This window comes from Sus scrofa, chromosome 3, assembly GCF_054392235.1.
Source record: "Sus scrofa isolate SSC_HxYL_T2T_F1_AM1 chromosome 3, Sscrofa_HxYL_maternal_Yorkshire_Landrace_v2.0, whole genome shotgun sequence".
Lineage (NCBI taxonomy): Eukaryota > Metazoa > Chordata > Mammalia > Artiodactyla > Suidae > Sus > Sus scrofa.
Window position 1 is genome coordinate 35908242 of NC_139385.1, and position 12481 is coordinate 35920722.

General features: G+C 42.9%; 1 long non-coding RNA gene across 7 annotated transcripts in view; it reads left to right on the forward strand.

The window, feature by feature from the left end:
* Window positions 1–12481, forward strand: part of LOC110259931 (uncharacterized) — a 563371-nt gene that overhangs the window by 64211 nt on the left and 486679 nt on the right. For all 7 annotated transcript variants that reach the window (XR_014840782.1, XR_014840784.1, XR_014840783.1 and 4 more), the window contains one exon: window positions 8640–8805. This is a non-coding gene — a long non-coding RNA (uncharacterized LOC110259931). The remainder of the gene's footprint in view (window positions 1–8639; window positions 8806–12481) is intronic.

Here is a 12481-nt window from a genome sequence, read left to right on the forward strand (position 1 = left end):
GTGGTAACATTAATGCCCAGCATTGGTGGTGCTGGGCATAGAAGCCATGAAGTCTTTATTGCCTATTGGAGATTCTATAACTACCCCAAATCCTTTAAACAAACCTTCTTCTTTCTTAAAAAATCAAAACAGTTTCTGTTGCTTGTCATATGAATCCTGGGCCTGGGGGGGTGGGTTTTCGAAGACAAACCCCCTATAGTTTTGGGAATCCATCTCTAAGGTTTAGGACTCCTGTTTCTCTCTCCGTTTTGAAAGTGCTATTTGGTATGTGTGTATTTCCACAGCAAGTGAATACTTCCAAATAATAAGGGCAAGACCCACAATGTGGTAGCCATTCTCCATAACGGCATCCAGTGTTCCTTGCTCCCTGGTCGTCACACCTGAGGGTAATTCCCTCCCACATTATTCCAGGGTTGGTCTGTAGAGCACATAGCAGAAGCAATGGATGTCATTTCTGAGACTAGGTTATGAAAGGCTGTGGCTTCCATTTTGATGCTCTTTCATGTGCTTTTGGATTCCTCACTCGAGGGAAAGCCAGCTTCCACACTGTGAGCAGCCCTACGGAGCAGCCCACATGGTGAGAATATGATGCCTCTGGCCAAAAGCCAGTGAAAAACTGAGGCCTGCCAACAAACATGTGAATGAGCTTGGAAGTGGATTTTCCACACAAATTGAGTCTAGTGATGACTGCAGCCCTAGCTCACAGCTGGACTGCAACCTTGTGAGAGACCCTCAGCCAGAACCACCCAGCCAAACTGCCCCTAAATCTCTGACCCTTAGAAAATGGGTGAGCTAATAAATATTTGCGAATTTAAGCTATTAAACTTTTTAAAGCTATTAGCTTTTTAAAGCTATTAAACACGTAATAAATAACCAAGACACAAGATTAAATAAAATGTTCTTGCTGGTAGCTCAGTGGACAGAAAGTATGATACAAGAGTAGTTGGAGGCAACATGGTGTGCCTTTCTTCTAGTATACAGACAGTAGAATACAAATGGATAATAGCCATTATATATAAAGAGTTCCTATGAATCAGTATGATAAACTACCCCATAGAAAAATGAGTGTATGACCATGAGTAAGTCACTTAATCAGTTTCCTTATTTATAAAATTGGGATAATCAAGTGCCACTTTCACAGATTTATTAAAGTCATGCCTGGCACGGAGCAAAGTACGATGTAAATGTACATAAAACAGGTAATTTCCATAGAGAAAAACAACATGATTTCATTTAAATGTGGAATCTGAAAATAGTTAAATTCAAAAATAAATCGAGATGGGGGTAATGAGGTGGAGATGGGGGATGTGAGGTAAATGGGGAGATGTGGGTCAAAGGGTACAGAGTTTTAGTTATGTGGAATGAATAAGTTCTGGAGGTCTATTCCCACAGCATGGCGACAATAGGGAACAATACTGTACTGTATACTTGAAATTTGCAAAGAGGGTAGATCTTTACACACACACACGTAACTATTAGAGATAATGGGTATGTTAATTAGCTTGATTGCGATGTATATGTATACAATGTGTATGTGTATATTCACAATGTATATACTCTTGAATAATGGGGTTAGTGGAGGTTAGGGGCACCCACCCCCTGCCCAGTAGAAAATCTACAATTATCTTTTGACTCTCCCTATAGGTAGCTACTAACCGTCTACTTGACTGGAAGCCTTACCAATAACTGAACAATTTACTAATACATATTTTGTAAGTTTCATGTATTACATACTACATTCTTACAATAAAGAAGGAGAAAAGAAAATGTTAAGAAAAGTCTAAGGAAGAGAAAATACATGAACAGTACTGTACTGTATTTGTTGATACTGCAAGTTTATGTTGTGTGTTTACACACACATTGAATGGTCTGGCAGAACTTACCTCAACATTGTCTGCTATGATACAAAACACTGTAGAGGCTATATGTACTGCTACCAATAAACATCAATAATGAAAAGATAATGTGAACAAAATTATATTTATTTTCAAGTCTAACAATTCATGCATTGATAACAAAGAAACAGCAATGTAGGCCTAACGTAACTGATGGTGCCATGCATAGTCTGTAAGTGTGTGCATACATTTTGATAAATTTTAACCTTTTATAATAGCTTTGCATATATTTTGTGGCAGTGAGTGATAAAATGGACTAGTATCCACATAGATTTTATGCATTCATAACATACCTAACTGTATCTTAACTTTTTTCAATATTTTGAGGCTACCCAGTTTGTCTGCAAGTTTTAAAAAATGATCACAAATCTCCAAAATTTTCCTAATATATTTATTGAAAAAAACCGCTAGTGTGAGTGGACCCACACAGTTCAAACCCCTCTTGTGCAAGGGTCAACTGTGTATGTCAGAACATTAAGTTGTATATTTTATTTTAATTAATTAATTAATTTATTTTGCTTCTTTTAGGGCCTCACCTCCAGCACATGGAGGTTCCTAGGCTAAGGGTCGTACCAGCTACAACTGTCGGCCTACACCACAGCCACGTAATGCAGGATCTGAGCCGTGTCTTCGACCTATACCATAGCTCACGGCAACGCCAAATTCTTAGCACACTGATCGAGGCCAGGAATCGAACCTGCATCCTCACGGATCCTAGCCAGGTTCATTAACTGCTGAGCCACGAAGGGAACCCCTCAAGTTGTACATTTTAAATACATACAATTTTATATATAAAGGATATCTCAGTGAAGCTGTTTAAAAAAAGATCACATCGCAATGAGATGCTGCTGTATAGCACAGGGACTATATCTAGTCACTTGTGATAGAACATGATAGAGGAAAATGTGAGAAAAAGAATGTGTATAAATATATAACTGGGTCACTTTGCTGCACAGCAGAAATTGATAGAACATTGTAAATCAACTATAATAAAAAATAAAAGTCTTAAAAAAATAAAGCTTTACACCTATCTTCACCTAAAAAAAGAGAGAGAGCACAAGATCTCGTTGGTCTGTTAGACAAAAGAAAAAAAAAAGAAAAGAAAAAACCTCCAAGACTCAAAAAATAGTTATAAAATAGTTGATAAGTTTAAGAAAGTTGCTCTACTTCTGCAAAGAGCAGAGAAATAAGTCCAGTCACCTGTGCTGAGGATAGTGTCTAGCACATTGTCAATGCTCAGCAAATATTTATTGAATGAATCAGACACGAGTGAAGGAATGAATGAATCAGATGTGAGGGAGAGTGTGTACAGCGTGCGGATGTGGTCGAAGAGATGTAGACAGAGGGGAGGGCCAGGTGAACATCACAGGGCAAGAACAGGCCTGGCTTGTTTGAGGACAGTCAGGAGTGCTGTGTGGCTGGAGGAAAATGAGCAAGGGGGAGGACCGGGAAGGGGCCAAGGCAGGTCCTGGGATGTGAACGGACTCGTTCATTGTAAGGACATTGGCTTTTCTGCTGGACCAAGCGAGGAGTCAGTGGCAGGTTTTGGGCAGAGGAGCGACATCCTCTGACTGCTGTGCTCTGAATCACCTAATGGGGAAAGGGATGACTCAGGCCAGGTGGTCAGCCATGGAGATGGTGACAAGGGTCAGATTTTTCATTGTTATTTTTTATTTTTATTTTTTAATGAATTGACATTCTATTTTGGGTCTAATTGGAGCTGCAGCCACTGGCCTATGCCAGAGCCACAGCAATGCTAGATCTGAGCTGTGTCTGTGACTTACACCACAGCTCATGGCAACGCCAGATCCTTAACCCACTGAGCGAGGCCAGGGGTCGAATGTGCAACCTCATGGTTCCTAGTTGGATTCGTTGACCACTGAGCCACTGCAGGAACTCCCAGGTTTTCCAGTTTTAAACAGTATACATCTATATCTCAATTTAATGATCATGTGGACTTTCTTCTTTGGTTTGTTAATATGATGGATGACATAGACTGATTTTTGAATATTGAAGCAGTATAGCATTCCAAACTCCATTTGGTCATGGGCTATTCTTTTATGAATGCATTGCTGTATTTAATTTTCTAGTATACATTTGTCAGATTTGAGATATGTTTTGAAGGTAGAACCAGGGCCAGCTTCACGGCCGCATGACTTGTGGTATCCCACAAGTTCCCTTGCTCAGAAGAACTTCGTGATTGGCTTTGAGGTGGGAGGGAGATGGACCCCTGGGCTGAGAAGAGTGGGGACTTGTTAGGCTGAGTAAATTGGGCCTGGCTTCTCTTTGATACATCAAGGAGTAGCCAGAGTAAAAAGATGAGATGACCACATCAATCACTCCTGGGGTCAAGGAAACCTCCCCAACTACACATGGACAGAAATACTCCTCGGGGTCAAAACGGAGGGGATGCCAGGCCATAATAAGTCCTGATACTGCCCCATAACCCTTTGCTCTGAGATCCGTTTTGGCCAGAACATGTGCACGCATATCGGGGAGGGCCCTGGGTCCTGTTAGGTGTGAGAAATAAAACAAGATAGTTGGCCAAAGGAAAGCAGGAAGAACTTCCCTATGTAAGTGGTTTAAATCACCTTGCTGGCACACTCATTCAGGGGATGCCCGCCCCCGAGCTCCTCCTTTGGGTGTGTGTTCTGCTTTGCTTCTGCCTTAGATAAACAGACTACTGCTCTGTGTGCTCTCCCACATGTTGTACTGTGTTTCTAACAATAAATTCTGTACCTGTTTTCCTAGCCTTTGCCTCCTTGAAATATTCTTGCTTTCAACAAGGGGCAAGAATCAGGGCAATTCTGCTTTTAGCCTTTAGCTAGTCTAGTGGCCAGGATTCCTGGTTTTCACTCAGGCTGCCCAGGTTCAGTTCCTGAGCAGAGAATTAAGATCTCGCTTTAAGCCATCGCTCACTGCTGTCTCTCTGAGATCAGTTTCATGCTCTGCTCTCACCATCTTGTAGTTCTTAATAACCTTTGGATAGCATCCCCATTTTCATTTGACACTGGGCTCCACATATTATGGATCTAGTCCTGGAGAGAACTGACAGGATTTGTCAACAGATTGGAAGTGCGGTTGGAGAGAAAGAGAGGTGTCAGTTCACGCCAAAGTTTTGATCTCATCCATTCAAGTGGAAGTTGCCAGGGAGTGAGATGGGAATACTGCGGGATGGCCAGGACCAGGGGGGATGTGAGACCCTGGAGGGGGGGGGGGACTTTTCTAGGACATGAGGTCACTTGGGAATGATTTGGGGGTCCTCTTTTTGTTTTTGGTCTTTTTAGGGCTACAACCTCAGTATATGGAAGTTTCCAGGTTAGGGGTCAAATTGGAGCTGCAGCTGCCGATCAGCCTATGCCACAGCCACAGCAATGCCAGATCCGAGATGTGTCTTCAACCTTCACTGCAGCCCACACCAGATCCTCAACCCACTGAGTGAGGCCAGGGATTGAACCTGCATCCTCATGGATGCTAGTGGGATTCGTTAACACTGAGCCACAATGGAAACTCCTTGGGGTCCTCTTTGGGGAGAGTTTCCCCCACTTAGGTTTCCAGCAGGGCCCTGTCCCCACCCCAGTCTGATTCTAGCCTGAAAACCTAACAACTGCAGCAACAACAGCTGTGTCCTCCTTGGGGACAATGGTCTGACCTCAGAGGGGCTGTGCCTGCCACTGACTTATTTTTAGAATTTCTCATTTCTCCTCAATGGCAACTGGCATGAAAAATTCTGAGGCTGGATGGGAATGGCTGAATAAAAACCTTTAATTAAGAGTTAAAGACTTTAATCTGCCTATAACTCAGTTTTACTCCTAAATCCTACAATTTTTAAAAGAAAAAGCAATTGAGAGAACACAAAATGCCTTCCAGGACAGAGCCAGGAACATGTTGCGCCCAAACAATGGCGGTCCCTGGGGCAATTAAACTCTTCGCTCTAAAGATGGTGGCAAGAAAACGTGTTTCTCCTCCCCATCAAAAATTTTTTCCCAGCTTGCCGGTTATGCTAACTCGGCCCAGAAAGTATTCCTTCTCTCATTTTACTTCTTTTTTTTTGGCCACTGGAAAAATGGAAAAAAAGTGTGCACATGTGTCTTTTTAAAATTTTATTTATTATTATTTTTTTATTTTTTGCTTTTTAGGGCCTCATCTGTGGCATATGGAGTTTCCCCTGCTAGGGGTTGAATCATAGCTACAGCTGCCAGCCTACGCCACAGTCACAGCAATGCAGGATCTGAGCCATCTCTGTAACCTACACCACAGCTCACAGCAAATGCTGGATCCTTAACCCACTGAGTGGAGCCAGAGATTGAACCCTCATCCTCATGGATACTAGTTGGGTTCATTACTGCTGAGCCACAACAGGAACTCCCACACTTTTTTAAAGATGCAAATTCCCACAATTTGTCAGAAGGAGGCAGGCACTTGCGTCAGGAAGGACGAGATGCCAGTGGCTGATAGGACTGAAAGGGAGAAAAAGCCCTTGTGTTTCTAAGATGTAAATAATTTAAGATTGAGGAGTGCTCACCTTTGGACCTGCTCTAGCTGTTGGGAACTTGGGCCGTGGGGAAAGCAAAACTGCTGAGACAGGAGAGAGAGAGGTGAGCTTACTGGACTTGGTTCAGCCAAGAGAGCAGCTGATGTGCCCTGGTAGAGGAAGCCGTTGGTGGGGAAGATTCCATGAGGACTGGGACCCGTCTGGCACTTGGAGTGGGCTGTGAATGGGGACCCCCTTCATCACATGGGTTGAAAATTCTTCTTGCTACAAAAAGAATGGCAGAGGCAGATGACTCCTACCATGGCAAGAGAAAAGGGGAAAAAAAATAGTAATAAGCAGTGTTCATATAGTTCTTCCTATATCCAAAGTAACCTTCTAGATTGGTAGCTGGCAGGTGTTTTCTGTAAAGGACCAGGCAGTTGATATTTTAGGCTTTGTGCCCATATGGTCTCTGTAGGAACAGCAACTACTCAACTCTGGTCCTGTAGTGTAAAAATAACCAAGGACAGTATGGAAATGAATGGGCGTGGCTGAGTGCCAATAAAACTTTATTTCTGGACACTGAAATTTGAATTTCATTTTTCATGTGTCATGAAATAGTCGTCTTCTTTTCATTTTCCCAACTTCGTAAAAATATAGGAAACATTCTTAGCTTGCTGGCTCTGCAAAAGCAGGTGGCAGACTGTATTTGGCTCTTGGGTGACAGTTTCCAGACCCCTCTGCTAGACACTTTGTATATGTTAACTCTTTTCAACTGTCAAAATCTTGTAATAGCCACTTAGACAGATGAGTGAGCACAGAGAGAAAAAGCAATTGCCAACAGTTGCTCTTACGGTGGGTTGAATTGTGCCCCCATCCATTCATATGTTGAAATCCTAACAGCCGACACCTCAGAATGTGACTTTATTTGGAAATACTGTTGTTGCAGATGTAATTAGTTAGGATGAGGTCATTAGAGTGGGTCCTAATTCAGTATGACTGGTATTCTTACAAAAAGAGGAAATTTGGACCTAGAGATGCATGCAGGGAGAACTCCATGTGAAGATGAAGGATGAAATTTCAATAATCCAAGGAATGCCAAAGATTGCCAGGGTACCACTAGAAATTAGGTAGAACAGATTTCTCCCCTGCAGCCACTAGAGGGAACCATCTTGTTCATCACATGTTGATTTTAGAACTTTGGAGCTGTGAGATGATCCTTTTCTCCTGTTTAATCAACCCGTGTGCATTGCGAACTAATGCAGTTACATAGCCAATAAGTGGCATGGCTGAGGTTTAAAGACAGTTTGCTTTCAGAGGTTAGGTACGTAACCACTGTTCTATCCATTCTGACCTTAACTTTGTAATGAAAAGTAAATCAAGTGTGACTTTAGAGCCCGATAGAAGCAGGTCCAACTCCTGGCTACCACTTGTAGACACTGTGTGATCTTGGGTGAGTTACGCAATCTCTCTGAGCCTTGCTTCCCTCATTGATAAAGTGGAAATTACAAGATACCCATTTGATAAGGATATGGGAGAATGAGGATGTTATACAAATAAAAGATGATGGAGTTCCCATTGTGGCTCAGGGGGTTAAGAACCCAACTAGTATCCATGAGGACACAGGTTGGATCCTTGGCCTTGCTCAGTGGGTTAAAGAATCCTGTGTTGCTGTGAGGTGTGGTGTAGGTCGCAGATGTGGCTCAGATCCCAGCTGCTGTGGCTGTGACTTAGGCCAGCAGCTACAGCTCCAATTGGACCCCTAGCCTGGGAACTTCCATATGCTGAATGTGCAGCCCTAAAAAAGCCAACCCCCCGCCCCCCAAAAAAAATAGTAATAAAGAAGCCCATGGCCCATAGGAGTTGCTCTGTTGCTGCTAATCATTTTTGTTATTTGTGACATTTCTTGGACTATTTTATTACGTTTTCAGTCTCTCAAGATGCCATTTTTGTAGTCACTCTCCAGATGGGGCTCTTAGAAGCTCTTCTGACCCTGTCGCTCCTGTCCCCAGCACCATATAAGGCAGGCTTGACACTCTCTGTTTGCCCTTATACATACAAGGACACTCATCATATGGGATTAGGATCTCCCTAAGGACCTCATCTTAACTAATTATATTAATTTTTTGGTTCCTGATGATTCTGTTGGAGGAGGTCATTGAGGAGATGTGTCCTCTGGTTGACTCTGGAGCTGGACCTGGGCAATTGGAGGCTCCACGCCCCTCCCCATGTCCTTGAAATGTACATCCCACCCACTTTTCTCACACCAGGAGCTGATTCAAGGATGCAGCCTTGAGAGAGTAAGGTGTTGCTGAGACCATCTGGACATGATACAGCACTGAACCCCATCAAGACCTCTAGAAACGGCTAAAATACAGGCGGGCTGGTGGATGCTGAGATCTGCTTGTCTTGTGGCACCCAAAACAAGCCTCACAGGTAAGTTTCCCTGATGTTAAACCTGCCACCTACCAGTCTGGAGTGGCTGCCTCTTTTCTTACTCTCTCTGTGCCCTCCGTGTGCACAGCAGCTTTTGGATTTTATACCGGAAGCTCCTGAAGTTTCTAGCACCTGGGCCATGCCTAGTAGAAGGTTCTCTGCTGCTCATGGGTGAGGTATGGAGAAAAGTGATAGCTTATTTTATTGTCCAAATATTGGCTGCCTTTGTGCAACGATGCCAAATAGCAATGCGGAGTCAAAGTTGAAGGAAACAGAAAAAGTAGCTTTCATTGCCAGGCAAAGAGGGGAACACAGCAGGCTAGGGCCTCAAGTACTGTGCCCCCTTGGAGGGGGTAGTGAGGAGCCTTCACTGTCAAAGAGAAAGGCGTGATCAGTTCATGGACACTTTCATGGGTGGGAGGCCAGGTCACTGGAAGTCAGCTTCATCAACCTGCGTCCAACCGGTCTGGGGTCGAGTGCTTGTAGTGAGCATATGGTTGACTTCTTCCACCTGGTGGGGGCTTCAGCACATGCAAAATGGCTCTGTGGACATGGCTCAGAATATTATCTGTAGCCCTTGAGGAAGAACTAAAGGTCCTTGACGTTATTGAATGGCTAAACTATTATTATTCTGTCTTGCTTGACTGTTTTCCTTTTTCTCTTTTCTCACTTCTTTGATTAAATTGGTTCTTTAAAGATTTTCTACAGATTTAAAACAAACAAAAAAAAGACAGGTGGAGGATATGAGTGGGGGTCTGTTCCGGGTACCCCTCAAAGGTTTCTGCTCAGTAACAATCTGATCTGTTCTGTTCATTGCTTTGAGTGTATTGTCTGGAGAGGATGTGGGGGGACTTAAATGGAGAATGTAGAGATCTTCCTTCTGGCTGTGTCTAGAGGGGCCTGAAGGAGTGAGAGAGGCTTTGACGAATTGGGATGGGGAGGCCACAGTTACAGGGAGAACTCTTGGATGTTTCGAAAAAGATCTTTTTAGGAAGCATTTTCTTTTACTCCTTGGTTTGTTGTTTATGGTCTAATCAAGGTCATTGAATATTCTGATTCCCACTGAAGTTCCAATTTGGATTCTTTTTTTTTTTTTTTTGCTTTTTAGGGCTGCACTCACATCATTTAGAAATTCCCAGGCTAGGGGTTGAATCAGAGCTACAGCTGCTGGCCACAACCACAGTAGCACCAGATCTGAGCCACATCTGCAACCTACACCACAGCTCATGGCAGTGCCAGATTCTTAACCCACTGAGCAAGGCCAGGGATTTAACCCGTATCCTCATGGATACTAGTTGGGTTTGTTAACCACTGATCCATGAAGGGAACTCCCCAGTTTGGATTCTTGAGGCTAGATAGAAATCCATTCATTTGGGTTAAGATGAAATTCTGCCCTCCCATCCCCAGTAGTGAATTCCTACCTGGAATTCTATCAATGAAATCTTTTCTGACTGGACAACCAGCAAGGAGGGACCCAGGACAGTAAGTTTCAGTCGGGGTCCAAAGTGTGGACAACTGTCGAAACAGAGGAAATCACTTAAGGAATTATGGCCATAGGCTTCAGCAGCAGGAAGGACTTCAGTACCTAATGGGGGGAATGTGTCAGAGAAGGGGAAGAGAGGCATGTAAAGGGAGAAAAGCAGCAATAAACTTGCCAGGGGCCAATAGATCTTGGTTCGAATCCCACCCCTGCCACTTAGTGGCTGTGTGATCTTGAGGAAGTTATCTTAACCTCTCTGAGCATTAGTGTTCTAATTTAAAGTGGAATTGATTAGCTCATAGAGTTGTCAGGGTTAAACAAGAATATGGGAGTAATGACAGGGATCTTTACGGGCTGGAAAGAGCCTAGCAGGACACCTGGTTCAAAACAGGTACTCAGTAAATGGGGGTGGGGATTAGGTTGATGCTCTGCCCAGATCCACTTGGATCCTGTTTTTGCATGATCCTTGGCTTTGGGTTTGCTCTCACTTCCTGCTGCTCATGCCTCCAGCTCTCTTTTGGAGAGACTCATGCATTTAGGTTAGGGAGACTCATAGGTTAGGGCTATGAATGTTTTCAGAAGGCAGCCTTAAACCAAAGACTGGGGGCCCAACTTCTCTTGCCCTGACTGGAGATGATTCTGTTGTGTGACTTAAACATCACTTCCCCGTGACATCAGGCTCAAGCCCCGTCTGTGGGATTTCGCCTGGCTTTGCACACTGGCTTAAATCTTTCTCCTACCCTTTCCAGCTTTCCCTCTCTCTTACTGGTCTCTCCTGGGAAAATTTCTTTAAGGAACCCCTTGCACACATAAACTCTGTGTCTGGGCAATTCATTCTAAGAACCGCAACCCTCTTCATGCTATATTCTGGTCTGAGTCTGAGGCCTCTGGAAGTCAAGAAATCAACCAACAAGAGAACCACACTGAAGTCCTTTTTGCATAAGAGATAAAGACCGCTATATACTTTAGCTAAGATCTCTAAGTGGAAGACAAAGAAAATTTAAAAAAAAATCATTTGAGAGAGAGACAAGATCAAAGTTCTATTTGGCTTTTAAAACCAGAGCCAGAAGACTTCTCCTGAAGTTTTCATTGAAAGGAATCTAAAATGTGGCACAAATGAACCTATCTGCAAAACAGAAACAGAATCACAGACATAGAGAACCAGTTTATGGTTGCCAAGGGGGAGGGGGGAAGAAGTGGGAAGGACAGGGAGTTTGGGTTTGGTAGATGCAAACTATTACACTTAGAATGTATAAGCAATGAAGTCCTACTGTACAGCACAGGGAACTATGTCCAGTCTCTTGGGATAGACCATGATGAAAGAAAATATGAGAAAAAGAATATGTGTGTGTGTGTGTGTGTGTGTGTGTGTGTGTGTGTGTATGTTTAACTGGGTCACTATGCTGTACAGCAGAAATTGACTCAACATTGTAAATCAACTATAACCTAATAAAAAATAAATTTAATAAAAAAAGGTTTATGGCATTCCAAGGGGCATTTGGATTTTATTTACTATGTGGAAAGAGGAGATACATAAGAGAGGGGCAGAGCTGCCTTCCTGCTCATCACATTGTTTGTGTGTGTGTGTGTGTGTGTGTGTGTGTGTGTGTGTGTGTGTGTGTGTAGCAGTTCAGGTTACCAGTTATGAGGTTATGGTCTCAGAGAAATTTTCCATGGGAAAGGAAAAACAGAATCACCATATATTTATGTGCTGTCTACGTAATTGGTTTACTTTTTCTCTTCCACACATGGAAACATTTATTGAACAGACATTTATAAGCCAATAAGTGTAGAACAACCGTATAACCTGTTCTGTATCTGGATTAAATCCCACTACTTTTTAGGTGAGTAGTTGCAAACCTTGGCTGTACAGGAAGCTTTAAAAGATACTGATTGGGGTTAGTAAATGCAAACTGTTACATTTAGAATAGATAAGCAATGAGGTCCTACTGTACAGCACAGGGAACCATGTCCAGTCTCTTGAGATAGACCATGATGGAAGATAATATGAGAAAAAGAATGTGTGTGTGTGTATATATATATATATATATATATATATATATATATATATATCTGGGTCACTTTGCTGTACAGCAGAAATTGGCATAATGCTGTAAAGTAACTACACTTTAATAAAAAAAAAATTTGATGCATGCGGCCATCTCGGAGATTCTGATGAGGATGTGGGGTATGGCC